The sequence below is a fragment of the Ischnura elegans genome, chromosome 3 (assembly GCF_921293095.1).
Source record: "Ischnura elegans chromosome 3, ioIscEleg1.1, whole genome shotgun sequence".
Classification (NCBI taxonomy): domain Eukaryota; kingdom Metazoa; phylum Arthropoda; class Insecta; order Odonata; family Coenagrionidae; genus Ischnura; species Ischnura elegans.
In genome coordinates, this window is record NC_060248.1 from 126,209,680 (window position 1) to 126,225,930 (window position 16,251).

Below are 16,251 nucleotides of genomic sequence, written 5' to 3' on the forward strand. Positions count from 1 at the left end.
TACAATTGTATACAGTGTATGAAAATGTGTAAATTGTATACACTGTATACAATTGTATGAAGCCAAATTTGTATACAATGTACACATTTTGTATACAATTGTGTACAGGTTTATACAGGAAATCCTGTATGAAATTGTATACAATTGTATACAAAATTTTCACTGGGGATAATTTTCAACAACAACATTATTTTCAACAACAGCAACATTTTCTACAACATCAAAATTTTCAACAAAAGACACATTTTCTACAACAGCAACATTTTCAAAAACAGTAACATTTTTTACAACAGTAACTATTTCAACAAAAGCAATATTTTCGACAACAGCAACATTTTCAACAACAGCAAATTATCAACAACAGCAACATTTTCAACAACATTAATATTCTCATCAACAGTAACATTTTCAACAACAGCAAAAATTTCATCAACAGCAACATTTTCATCAACAGGAATATTTTCATTAACAGCAAAATTTTCATAAACAGCAACATTTTCATCAACAGCAACATTTTCATCAACAGCAATATTTCATCAACAGCAACATTTTCAACAACAGCAACATTTTCAACAACAGCAACCTTTTCATCAAGAGCAATATTTTCATCAACAGCATCATTATCATCAACAGCAACATTTTCATCAACAGCGACATTTTCAACAACAGCATTATTTTCAATAACAGCAACATTTTCAACAAAAGCAACATTTTCAACTACAGCAACTGTTTCAACCCAGCAACATTTTTAACAACAGCAACTTTTTTAACAGTAGCAACATTTTCAACAACAGTTCATTTTCAACAACAGCAACATTTTCAGCAACAGCAACATTTTCATAAAAAGCAACATTTTAACAACAGCAAAATTTTCATCAACAGCAACATTTTTATCAACAGCAGCATTTTCATCAACAGCAACATTTTCATCAACAGCAACATTTTCAACAACAGCAACTTTTTCAACAACAGCAACATTTTCAACAATAGCCAAATTTTCAACAACAGCAATATTTTCAATAACATAAATATTTTCATCAACAGGAACATTTTCAAAAACAGCAACATTTTCATCAACAACAACATTTTCATCAACAGAAACATTTTCATCAACAGCAACATTTTCATCAACAGCAAAATTTTCATCAACGAAAACATTTTACACAAAAGTTCATTTTCAACAACAGCAACATTTCAACAATAGCAACATTTACATAAACAGCAACATTTTCATCAACAGCAACATTTTCATCAAAGCAATATTTTCATCAACAGCAACATTTCCATCAACAGCAAAATTTTCATCAACAGCAACATTTTCATCAACAGCAAAATTTTCATCAACAACAACATTTTAATCAACCGCAGAAATTTCAACTACAGCAACATTTTCAACAACAGCAAATTTTTACAAACAGCACATTTTCAACAACAGCAACATTTGCAACAACAGCAACATTTTCAACAACAGCAAAATTTTCAACAACAGCAACATTTTCAACAACAGCAATATTTTTGACAACAGCAAAATTTTCAACAACAGCAAAATTTTCAACAACATTAACAATTTCATCAACAGCAACATTTTCAACAAAAGCAATATTTTCATCAACAGCAACATTTTCATCAACAGCAACATTTTCATCAATAGCAATATTTTCATCAACAGTACATTTTCATCAACAGCAACATTTTCATCAACAGCAACAGCAACATTTTCATCAACAGCATCATTTTCATCAACAGCAACATTTTCATCAACAGCAAATTTTTCATCAACAGCAAAATTTTTATCAACTGCAACATTTTTAGCAACAGCAATATTTTCAACAAAAACAACATTTTCAACAACAGCAACATTTTCAACAACAGCAAATTATCAACAACAGCAACATTTTCAACAACAGCAACATTTTCAACAACATTAATATTCTCATCAACAGTAACATTTTCAACAACAGCAACAATTTCATCAACAGCAACATTTTCATCAACAGCAACAGTTTCATCATTAGAAACATTTTCATCAACAGCAACATTTTCATCAACAGCAACATTTCCATCAACAGTACATTTTCATCAACAGCAAAAATTTTCATCAAGCAATATTTTCAACAACTGTACATTTTCAACAACAGCAACATTTTCAACAACAGTAACATTGTCAACAACGGCAACATTTTCAACAACAGCAACTATTTCAACAACAAAAAACATTTTCAACTAGAGCAACATTTTCAACAATAGCAACATTGTAAAACCGCAGACACATTTTCAACAACAGCAACTTTTTCAACAACAGCAAAATTTTCAACAACAGTAACGGTTTCAACAACAGCAAAATTTTCAACAACAGCAACATTTTCAACAGTAGAATAATTTTCAACAACAACATTATTTTCAACAACAGCAACATTTTCAACAACATCAACATTTCCAACAAAAGACACATTTTCTACAACAGCAACATTTTCAAAAACAGCAACATTTTTACAACAGTAACTATTTCAACAAAAGCAATATTTTCAACAACAGCAACATTTTCAACAACAGCAACATTTTCATCAACATCAACATTTTCATCAACAGCAACATTTTCTTCAAAAGCAACATTTTCATGAACAGCAACATTTTCATCAACAGCATCATTTTCATCAAAAGTAACTTTTTCATAAACAGCATTATTTTCATCAACAGCAAAATTTTAATCAACCAATACATTTTTATCAACAGCAGCATTTTCAACAACAGTAACATTTTCAACAACAGCAAATTTTCAACAACAGCAAAAGCAACATCTTCAAAGACAGCAACAGACATATTTTTAACAACAACAACAGCAACATTTTCAACAACAGCAACATTTTCAACAACAGCAACATTTTCATCAACAGCAATATTTCATCAACAGCAACATTTTTAACAACAGCAACATTTTCAACAACAGCAACCTTTTCATCAAGAGCAATATTTTCATCAACAGCATCATTATCATCAACAGCAACATTTTCATCAACAGGAACATTTTCATTAACAGCAAAATTTTCATAAACAGCAACATTTTCATCAACAGCAACATTTTCATCAACAGCAATATTTCATCAACAGCAACATTTTTAACAACAGCAACATTTTCAACAACAGCAACCTTTTCATCAAGAGCAATATTTTCATCAACAGCATCATTATCATCAACAGCAACATTTTCATCAACAGCGACATTTTCAACAACAGCATTATTTTCAATAACAGCAACATTTTCAACAAAAGCAACATTTTCAACAAAAGCAACTGTTTCAACAACATCAACATTTTCAACAACAGCAACATTTTAACAGTAGCAACATTTTCAACAACAACATTATTTTCAAAAACAGCAACATTTTTAGCAACAGCAACATTTTCAACAACAGCAACATTTTCAGCAACATCAACATTTTTATGAACAGCAACATTTTCATAAACAGCATTATTTTCATCAAAAGTAACTTTTTCATAAACAGCAATATTTGCATCAACAGCAAAATTTTAATCAACCACATCATTTTTATCAACAGCAGCATTTTCAACAACAGCAACATTTTCCACAACAGCAAATTATCAACAACAGCAAAAGCAACATCTTCAAAAACAGCAATATTTTCAATAACAGAAACATTTTCAACAACAGCAACATTTTCAACAATAGCCATATTTTCAACAACAGCAACATATTCAACAACATTAACATTTTCATCAACAGCAACTTTTTCAACAACAGCAATATTTTCATCAACAGCAACATTTTCATCAACAGCAACATTTTCATCAACAGCAAAATTTTCTTCATTAGCAATATTTTCATCAACAGCAACATTTTAATCAAAGCAACATATTTATCAACAGCAACATTTTCATCAACAGCAACATTTTCATCAACAGCAAAATTTTCAACAACATCAACATTTTCATCAACATTAACATTTTCAACATCAGAACCATTTTCAACATCAGCAACATTTTCAACAACATCAACATTTTCAACAATAGCCATATTTTCAACAACAGCATCATTTTAACCAACGTTAATATTTACATTACAGCAACAATTTCAACAAAAGCAACATATTCATCAACAGCAACATTTTCATCAACAGCAACATTTTTATCAACAGCAACATTTTAATCGACAGCAACATTTTCATCAACAGCAACATTTTCATCAACAGCAAAATTTTCAACAAACATTAACATTGTCTTCAACAGCAACATTTTCAACAACAGCAACATTTTCATAAACAGCAACATTTTCATCAACAGCAACAATATCATCAATAGCAATATTTTCATCAACAGCAACATTTCCATCAACGGCAAAATTTTCATCAACAGCAACATTTTCATCAACAGCAAAATTTTCATCAACAACAACATTTTAATCAACCGCAGCATTTTCAACTACAGCAACATTTTTAACAACAGCAAATTTTAACAAACAGCACATTTTCATCAACAGCAACATTTTCAAAAACAGCAACATTTTCAACAACAGCAAAATTTTCAACAACAGCAACATTTTCAACAACAGCAATATTTTTGACAACAGCAACATTTTCAACAACAGCAAAATTTTCAACAACATTAACAATTTCATCAACAGGACCATTTTCAACAAAAGCAATATTTTAATCAACAGCAACGTTTTCATCAACAGCAACATTTTCATCAATAGCAATTTTTTCATCAACAGTACATTTTCATCAACAGCATCATTTTCATCAACAGCAACAGCAACATTTTCATCAACAGCATCATTTTCATCAACAGCAACATTTTCATCAACAGCAAATTTTTCATCGACAGCAAAATTTTTATCAACCGCAACATTTTCAGCAACAGCAATATTTTCAACAAAAACAACATTTTCAACAACAGCAACATTTTCAACAACAGCAAATTATCAACAACAGCAACATTTTCAACAACATAAATATTCTCATCAACAGTAACATTTTCAACAACAGCAACAATTTCATCAACAGCAACATTTTCATCAACAGCAACAGTTTCATCAATAGAAACATTTTCATCAACAGCAACATTTTCATCAACAGCAACATTTCCATCAACAGCAAAATTTTCATCAACAGCAACATTTTCATCAACAGCAAAATTTTCATCAACAACAACATTTTAATGAACCGCAGAATTTTCAACTACAGCAACATTTTCAACAACAGCAAATTTTTACAAACAGCACATTTTCAACAACAGCAACATATGCAACAACAGCAACATTTTCAACAACAGCAAAATTTTCAACAACAGCAACATTTTCAACAACAGCAATATTTTTGACAACAGCAAAATTTTCAACAACAGCAAAATTTTCAACAACATTAACAATTTCATCAACAGCAACATTTTCAATAAAAGCAATATTTTCATCAACAGCAACATTTTCATCAACAGCAACATTTTCATCAATAGCAACATTTTAATCAAAGCAACATTTTCATCAACAGCATCATTTTCATCAACAGCAACATTTTCATCAACAGCAAAATTTTCAACAACATCCACATTTTCATCAACATTAACATTTTCAACATCACAACCATTTTCAACATCAGCAACATTTTCAACAACAGCAACATTTTCAACAATAGCCATATTTTCAACAACAGCATCATTTTCAACAACGTTAATATTTACATTACAGACACAATTTCAACAAAAGCAACATATTCATCAACAGCAACATTTTCATCAACAGCAACATTTTTATCAACAGCAACATTTTAATCGACAGCAACATTTTCATCAACAGCAACATTTTCATCAACACAAAAATTTTCAACAAACATTAACATTGTCTTCAACAGCAACATTTTCAACAACAGCAACATTTTCATAAACAGCAACATTTTCATCAACAGCAACAATATCATCAATAGCAATATTTTCATCAACAGCAACATTTCCATCAACGGCAAAATTTTCATCAACAGCAACATTTTCATCAACAGCAAAATTTTCATCAACAACAACATTTTAATCAACCGCAGCATTTTCAACTACAGCAACATTTTTAACAACTGCAAATTTTAACAAACAGCACATTTTCATCAACAGCAACATTTTCAAAAACAGCAACATTTTCAACAACAGCAAAATTTTCAACAACAGCAACATTTTCAACAACAGCAATATTTTTGACAACAGCAATATTTTTGACAACAGCAACATTTTCAACAACAGCAAAATTTTCAACAACATTAACAATTTCATCAACAGGACCATTTTCAACAAAAGCAATATTTTAATCAACAGCAACGTTTTCATCAACAGCAACATTTTCATCAATAGCAATTTTTTCATCAACAGTACATTTTCATCAACAGCAACATTTTCATCAACAGCATCATTTCTATCAACAGCAACAGCAACATTTTCATCAACAGCATCATTTTCATCAACAGCAACATTTTCATCAACAGCAAATTTTTCATCGACAGCAAAATTTTTATCAACCGCAACATTTTCAGCAACAGCAATATTTTCAACAAAAACAACATTTTCAACAAAAGCAACATTTTCAACAACAGCAAATTATCAACAACAGCAACATTTTCAACAACATAAATATTCTCATCAACAGTAACATTTTCAACAACAGCAACAATTTCATCAACAGCAACATTTTCATCAACAGCAACAGTTTCATCAATAGAAACATTTTCATCAACAGCAACATTTTCATCAACAGCAACATTTCCATCAACAGCAAAATGTTCAGCAACAGCAACATTTTCATCAACAGCAAAATTTTCATCAACAACAACATTTTAATGAACCGCAGAATTTTCAACTACAGCAACATTTTCAACAACAGCAAATTTTTACAAACAGCACATTTTCAACAACAGCAACATTTGCAACAACAGCAACATTTTCAACAACAGCAAAATTTTCAACAACAGCAACATTTTCAACAACAGCAATATTTTTGACAACAGCAAAATTTTCAACAACAGCAAAATTTTCAACAACATTAACAATTTCATCAACAGCAACATTTTCAACAAAAGCAATATTTTCATCAACAGCAACATTTTCATCAACAGCAACATTTTCATCAATAGCAATATTTTCATCAACAGTACATTTTCATCAACAGCAACATTTTCATCAACAGCAACAGCAACATTTTCATCAACAGCATCATTTTCATCAACAGCAACATTTTCATCAACAGCAAATTTTTCATCAACAGCAAAATTTTTATCAACCGCAACATTTTCAGCAACAGCAATATTTTCAAAAAAAAACAACATTTTCAACAACAGCAACATTTTCAACAACAGCAAATTATCAACAACAGCAACATTTTCAACAACAGCAACATTTTCAACAACATTAATATTCTCATCAACAGTAACATTTTCAACAACAGCAACAATTTCATCAACAGCAACATTTTCATCAACAGCAACAGTTTCATCATTAGAAACATTTTCATCAACAGCAACATTTTCATCAACAGCAACATTTCCATCAACAGTACATTTTCATCAACAGCAAAAATTTTCATCAAGCAATATTTTCAACAACTGTACATTTTCAACAACAGCAACATTTTCAACAACAGCAACATTATCAACAACGGCAACATTTTCAACAACAGCAACTATTTCAAAAACAAAAAACATTTTCAACTAGAGCAACATTTTCAACAAGAGCAACATTGTAAAACGCAGACACATTTTCAACAACAGCAACTTTTTCAACAACAGCAAAATTTTCAACAACAGTAACGGTTTCAACAACAGCAAAATTTTCAACAACAGCAACATTTTCAACAGTAGCATAATTTTCAACAACAACATTATTTTCAACAACAGCAACATTTTCAACAACATCAACATTTCCAACAAAAGACACATTTTCTACAACAGCAACATTTTCAAAAGCAGCAACATTTTTACAACAGTAACTATTTCAACAAAAGCAATATTTTCAACAACAGCAACATTTTCAACAACAGCAACATTTTCAACAACATAAATATTCTCATCAACAGTAACATTTTCAACAACAGCAACAATTTCATCAACAGCAACATTTTCATCAACAGCAACAGTTTCATCAATAGAAACATTTTCATCAACAGCAATATTTTCATCAACAGCAACATTTCCATCAACAGCAATATTTTCAACTACTGTACATTTTCTACCACAGCAACATTTTCAACAACAGCAACATTATCAACAACAGCAACTTTTTCAACAACAGCAACATTTTCAACAACAAAAATCATTTTCAACTAGAGCAACATTTTCAACAAGAGCAAATTTGTAAAACGCAGCAACATTTTCAACAATTGCAAAATTTTCAATAACAGCAAATTTTCAACAACAGCAACATTTACAACAACAGCAACATTATCAACAACAGCAACTTTTTCAACAACAGCAACATTTTCAACAACAAAAATAATTTTCAACTAGAGCAACATTTTCAACAAGAGCAAATTTGTAAAACGCAGCAACATTTTCAACAACAGCAACACTTTCAACAATAGCCAAATTTTCAACAACAGCAACATTTTCAATAACATAAATATTTTCATCAACAGGAACATTTTCAAAAACAGCAACATTTTCATCAACAGCAACATTTTCATCAACAGAAACATTTTCATCAACAGCAACATTTTCATCAACAGCAACATTTTCATCAACAGCAAAATTTTCATCAACAGCAATATTTTCAACAAATGTACATTTTCTACAACAGCAACATTTTCAACCACAGCGACATTATCAAAAACAGCAACATTTTCAACAACAGCAACATTTTCAACAACAAAAAACATTTTCAACTAGAGCAACATTTTCAACAAGAGCAACATTGTAAAACGCAGCAACATTTTCATCAACAGCAACATTTTCATCAATAGTAATATTTTCATCAACAGTACATTTTCATCAACAGCAATATTTTCATCATCAGCAACATTTTCATCAACAGCAACAGCAACATTTTCATCAACACCATCATTTTCATCAACAGCAACATTTTCATCAACAGCAAATTTTTCATCAACAGGAAAATTTTTATCAACCGCATCATTTTCAGCAACAGCAATATTTTCAACAAAAACAACATTTTCAACAACAGCAACATTTTCAACAACAGCCAATTATCAACAACAGCATCATTTTCAACAACATTAATATTCTCATCAACAGTAACATTTTCAACAACATCAACAATTTCATCAACAGCAACATTTTCATCAACAGCAACACTTTCATCAAAAGAAACATTTTCATCAACAGCAACATTTTCATCAACAGCAAAATTTTCATCAACAGCAATATTTTCAACAACTGTACATTTTCTACAACAGCAACATTTTCAACAACAGCAACATTATCAACAACAGCAACATTTTCAACAACAGCAACATTTTCAACAACAAATAACATTTTCAACTAGAGCAACATTTTCAACAAGACAAACATTGTAAAACGCAGCAACATTTTCAACAACAACAACATTTTCAACAACAGCAACATTTTCAAAAACAGCAACATTTTCAACAACAGCAACATTTTCAACAACAGTAACGGTTTCAACAACAGTAACGGTTTCAACAACAGTAACGGTTTCAACAACAGCAACATTTTCAACAACAGCAACATTTTCAACGGTAGCATAATTTTCAACAACAACATTATTTTCAACAACAGCAACATTTTCTACAACATCAAAATTTTCATCAAAAGACACATTTTCTACAACAGCAACATTTTCAAAAACAGTAACATTTTTTACAACAGTAACTATTTCAACAAAAGCAATATTTTCGACAACAGCAACATTTTCAACAACAGCAAATTATCAACAACAGCAACATTTTCAACTACATTAATATTCTCATCAACAGTAACATTTTCAACAACAGCAACAATTTCATCAACAGCAACATTTTCATCAACAGGAATATTTTCATTAACAGCAAAATTTTCATAAACAGCAACATTTTCATCAACAGCAACATTTTCATCAACAGCAATATTTCATCAACAGCAACATTTTCAACAACAGCAACATTTTCAACAAATAGTTGCTGTTGTTGAAAATGTTGCCGTTGTTGATAATGTTTCTGTAGTTGAAAATGTTGCTGTTGTTGAAAATGTACAGTTGTTGAAAATATTGCTTGATGAAAATTTTTGCTGTTGATGAAAATGTACTGTTGATGGAAATGTTGCTGTTGATGAAAATGTTGCTGTTGATGAAAATGTTTCTAATGATAAAACTGTTGCTGTTGATGAAAATATTGCTGTTGATGAAATTGTTGCTGTTGTTGAAAATGTTACTGTTGATGAGAATATTAATGTTGTTGAAAATGTTGCTGTTGTTGAAAAGGTTGCTGTTTTTGATAATTTGCTGTTGTTGAAAATGTTGCTGTTGTTGAAAATGTTGTTTTTGTTGAAAATATTGCTGTTGCTAAAAATGTTGCAGTTGATAAAAATTTTGCTGTTGATGAAAAATTTGCTGTTGATGAAAATGTTGCTGTTGATGAAAATGATGCTGTTGATGAAAATGTTGCTGTTGCTGTTGATGAAAATGTTGCTGTTGATGAAAATGTACTGTTGATGAAAATATTGCTATTGATGAAAATGTTGCTGTTGATGAAATATTTGCTGTTGATGAAAATATTGCTTTTGTTGAAAATGTTGCTGTTGATGAAATTGTTAATGTTGTTGAAAATTTTGCTGTTGTTGAAAATTTTGCTGTTGTCAAAAATATTGCTGTTGTTGAAAATGTTGCTGTTGTTGAAAATTTTGCTGTTGTTGAAAATGTTACTGTTGTTGCAAATGTTGCTGTTGTTAAAAATGTGCTGTTTGTAAAAATTTGCTGTTGTTGAAAATGTTGCTGTAGTTGAAAATTCTGCGGTTGATTAAAATGTTGTTGTTGATGAAAATTTTGCTGTTGATGAAAATGTTGCTGTTGCTGAAAATTTTGCTGTTGATGGAAATGTTGCTGTTGATGAAAATGTTGCTGTTGATGAAAATGTTTCTATTGATGAAACTGTTGCTGTTGATGAAAATGTTGCTGTTGATGAAATTGTTGCTGTTGTTGAAAATGTTACTGTTGATGAGAATATTTATGTTGTTGAAAATGTTGCTGTTGTTGATAATTTGCTGTTGTTGAAAATGTTGCTGTTGTTGAAAATGTTGTTTTTGTTGAAAATATTGCTGTTGCTGAAAATGTTGCGGTTGATAAAAATTTTGCTGTCGATGAAAAATTTGCTGTTGATGAAAATGTTGCTGTTGATGAAAATGATGCTGTTGATGAAAATGTTGCTGTTGCTGTTGATGAAAATGATGCTGTTGATGAAAATGTTGCTGTTGATGAAAATGTACTGTTGATGAAAAAATTGCTATTGATGAAAATGTTGCTGTTGATGAAAACGTTGCTGTTGATTAAAATATTGCTTTTGTTGAAAATGGTCCTGTTGATGAAATTGTTAATGTTGTTGAAAATTTTGCTGTTGTTGAAAATGTTGCTGTTGTCAAAAATATTGCTGTTGTTGAAAATGTTGCTGTTGTTGAAAATTTTGCTGTTGTTGAAAATGTTGCTGTTTTTGAAAATGTTGCTGTTGATGAAAATGTGCTGTTTGTTAAAATTTGCTGTTGTTAAAAATGTTGCTGTAGTTGTAAATGCTGCGGTTGATTAAAATGTTGTTGTTGATGATAATTTTGCTGTTGATGAAAATGTTGCTGTTGATGAAAATTTTGCCGTTGATGGAAATGTTGCTGTTGATGAAAATATTGCTATTGATGATATTGTTGCTGTTGATGAAAATGTTGCTGTTTATGAAAATGTTGCTGTTGTTGAAAATGTTGCTGTTGAAGACAATGTTAATGTTTGTTGAAAATTTTTGTGTTGATGAAAATGTTGCTGTTGATGAAAATGTTGCTGTCGATTAAAATGTTGCTGTTGATAAAAATGTTGCTGTTGATGAAAATGTTGCTGTTGATGAATATGTTGCTTTTGTTGAAATTGTTGCTGTAATGTAAATATTAACGTTGTTGAAAATGATGCTGTTGTTGAAAATATGGCTATTGTTGAAAATGTTGCTGTTGTTGAAAATGTTGCTGATGTTGAAAATGGTTGTGATGTTGAAAATGTTAATGTTGATGAAAATGTTGATGTTGTTGAAAATTTTGCTGTTGATGAAAATGTTGCTGTTGATGAAAATGTTGCTGTTGATAAATATGTTGCTTTGATTAAAATGTTGCTATTGATGAAAATGTTGCTGTTGATGAAAATGTTGCTGTTGATGAAAATATTGCTTTTATTGAAAATGTTGCTGTTGATGAAATTGTTAATGTTGTTGAAAATTTTGCTGTTGTTGAAAATTTTGCTGTTGTCAAAAATATTGCTGTTGTTGAAAATGTTGCTGTTGTTGAAAATTTTGCTGTTGTTGAAAATGTTGCTGTTGTTGCAAATGTTGCTGTTGTTGAAAATGTGCTGTTTGTAAAAATTTGCTGTTGTTGAAAATGTTGCTGTAGTTGAAAATTCTGCGGTTCATTAAAATGTTGTTGTTGATGAAAATTTTGCTGTTGATGAAAATGTTGCTGTTGATGAAAATTTTGCTGTTGATGGAAATGTTGCTGTTGATGAAAATGTTGCTGTTGATGAAAATGTTTCTATTGATGAAACTGTTGCTGTTGATGAAAATGTTGCTGTTGATGAAATTGTTGCTGTTGTTGAAAATGTTACTGTTGATGAGAATATTTGTTGTTGAAAATGTTGCTGTTGTTGATAATTTGCTGTTGTTGAAAATGTTGCTGTTGTTGAAAATGTTGTTTTTGTTGAAAATATTGCTGTTGCTGAAAATGTTGCGGTTGATAAAAATTTTGCTGTCGATGAAAAATTTGCTGTTGATGAAAATGTTGCTGTTGATGAAAATGATGCTGTTGATGAAAATGTTGCTGTTGCTGTTGATGAAAATGATGCTGTTGATGAAAATGTTGCTGTTGATGAAAATGTACTGTTGATGAAAAAATTGCTATTGATGAAAATGTTGCTGTTGATGAAAACGTTGCTGTTGATTAAAATATTGCTTATGTTGAAAATGGTCCTGTTGATGAAATTGTTAATGTTGTTGAAAATTTTTCTGTTGTTGAAAATGTTGCTGTTGTCAAAAATATTGCTGTTGTTGAAAATGTTGCTGTTGTTGAAAATTTTGCTGTTGTTGAAAATGTTGCTGTTTTTGAAAATGTTGCTGTTGATGAAAATGTGCTGTTTGTTAAAATTTGCTGTTGTTAAAAATGTTGCTGTAGTTGAAAATGCTGCGGTTGATTAAAATGTTGTTGTTGATGAAAATTTTGCTGTTGATGAAAATGTTGCTGTTGATGAAAATTTTGCCGTTGATGGAAATGTTGCTGTTGATGAAAATATTGCTATTGATGATATTGTTGCTGTTGATGAAAATGTTGCTGTTTATGAAAATGTTGCTGTTGTTGAAAATGTTGCTGTTGAAGACAATGTTAATGTTTGTTGAAAATTTTGCTGTTGATGAAAATGTTGCTGTTGATGAAAATGTTGCTGTCGATTAAAATGTTGCTGTTGATAAAAATGTTGCTGTTGATGAAAATGTTGCTGTTGATGAATATGTTGCTTTTGTTGAAATTGTTGCTGTAATGTAAATATTAACGTTGTTGAAAATGATGCTGTTGTTGAAAATATGGCTATTGTTGAAAATGTTGATGTTGTTGAAAATGTTGCTGATGTTGAAAATGGTTCTGATGTTGAAAATGTTAATGTTGATGAAAATGTTGATGTTGTTGAAAATTTTGCTGTTGATGAAAATGTTGCTGTTGATGAAAATGTTGCTGTTGATAAATATGTTGCTTTGATTAAAATGTTGCTGTTGATGAAAATATTGCTAATGAAGAAAATGTTGCTGTTGATGAAAATGTTGCTGTTGATGAAAATGTTGCTGTTGATGAAAATATTGCTGTTGTTGAAAAAGTTGCTGTTGATGAAAATGTTAATGTTGTTGAATATGTTGCTGTTGTTGAAAATATGGCTATTGTTGAAAATGTTGCTGTTGTTGAAAATGTTGCTGTTATTGAAAATATTGCTGTTTTTGAAGATGTTGCTTTTGCTGTTGTTGATAATTTGCTGTTGTGGAAAATGTTGCTGTTGTTGAAAATGCTGCTGTTGATAAAAATGATGTGGTTGATTAAAATTTTGCTGTTGATGCAAATATTGCTGTTTATGAAAAAGTTACTTTTGATGAAAATAATGCTGTTTATGAAAATGTTGCTGTTCATAAAAATGTTGATGTTGCTGAAAATGTTGCTGTTGTTGAAAATGTTGCTGTTGCTAAAAATGTTGCTGTTTTTGAAAATAATGTTGTTGTTGAAAATGTTGCTACTGTTAAAATGTTGCTGTTGTTGAAAATGTTGATGTTGTTGAAACAGTTGCTTTTGTTGAAAATGTTGCTTTTGTTGAATATGTTGCTGTTATTGAAAATAATGCTGTTGTTGAAAATGTCGCTGTTGATGAAAATGTTGCTGTTGATGATAATGATGCTGTTGATGAAAATATTGCTCTTGATGAAAAGGTTGCTGTTGTTGAAAATGTTGCTGTTGTTAAAAATGTTGCTGTTGATGAAATATTGCTGTTGATGAAAATGTTGCTGTTGATGAAAATGTTGCTGTTTATGAAAATTTTGCTGTTAATGAAAATGTTCCTGTTGATGAAAATGTTGCTGTTGATGATAATGATGCTGTTGATGAAAATATTGCTCTTGATGAAAAGGTTGCTGTTGTTGAAAATGTTGCTGTTGTTAAAAATGTTGCTGTTGATGAAATATTGCTGTTGATGAAAATGTTGCTGTTGTTGAAAATGTTGCTGTTGCTGAAAATGTTGCTGTTGTTGTTGTTAAAAATATGTCTGTTGCTGTCTTTGAAGATGTTGCTTTTGCTGTTGTTGAAAATTTGCTGTTGTTGAAAATGTTACTGTTGTTGAAAATGCTGCTGTTGATAAAAATGTATTGGTTGATTAAAATTTTGCTGTTGATGAAAATAATGCTGTTTATGAAAAAGTTACTTTTGATGAAAATGATGCTGTTGATGAAAATGTTGCTGTTCATGAAAATGTTGCTTTTGAAGAAAATGTTGCTGTTGATGAAAATGTTGATGTTGATGAAAATGTTGCTGTTGTTGAAAATGTTGCTGTTGTTGAAAATATTGCTTTTGTTGAAATAGTTACTGTTGTAAAAATGTTGCTGTTTTTGAAAATGTTGCTGTTGTAGAAAATGTGTCTTTTGTTGAAAATGTTGATGTTGTTGAAAATGTTGCTGTTGTTGAAAATAATGTTGTTGTTGAAAATTATTCTACTGTTGAAAATGTTGCTGTTGTTGAAAATTTTGCTGTTGTTGAAACCGTTACTGTTGTTGAAAATTTTGCTGTTGTTGAAAAAGTTGCTGTTGTTGAAAATGTGTCTGCGTTTTACAATGTTGCTATTGTTGAAAATGTTGCTCTAGTTGAAAATGTTTTTTGTTGTTGAAATAGTTGCTGTTGTTGAAAATGTTGCCGTTGTTGACAATGTTGCTGTTGTTGAAAATGTTGCTGTTGTTGAAAATGTACAGTTGTTGAAAATATTGCTTGATGAAAATTTTTGCTGTTGATGAAAATGTACTGTTGATGGAAATGTTGCTGTTGATGAAAATGTTGCTGTTGATGAAAATGTTTCTAATGATGAAACTGTTGCTGTTGATGAAAATGTTGCTGTTGATGAAATTGTTGCTGTTGTTGAAAATGTTACTGTTGATGAGAATATTAATGTTGTTGAAAATGTTGCTGTTGTTGAAAATGTTGCTGTTGTTGATAATTTGATGTTGTTGAAAATGTTGCTGTTGTTGAAAATGTTGTTTTTGTTGAAAATATTGCTGTTGCTAAAAATGTTGCAGTTGATAAAAATTTTGCTGTTGATGAAAAATTTGCTGTTGATGAAAATGTTGCTGTTGATGAAAATGATGCTGTTGATGAAAATGTTGCTGTTGCTGTTGATGAAAATGTTGCTGTTGATGAAAATGTACTGTTGATGAAAATATTGCTATTGATGAAAATGTTGCTGTTGATGAAAATGTTGCTGTTGATGAAAATATTGCTTTTGCTGAAAATGTTGCTGTTGATGAAATTGTTAATGTTGTTGAAAATTTTGCTGTTGTTGAAA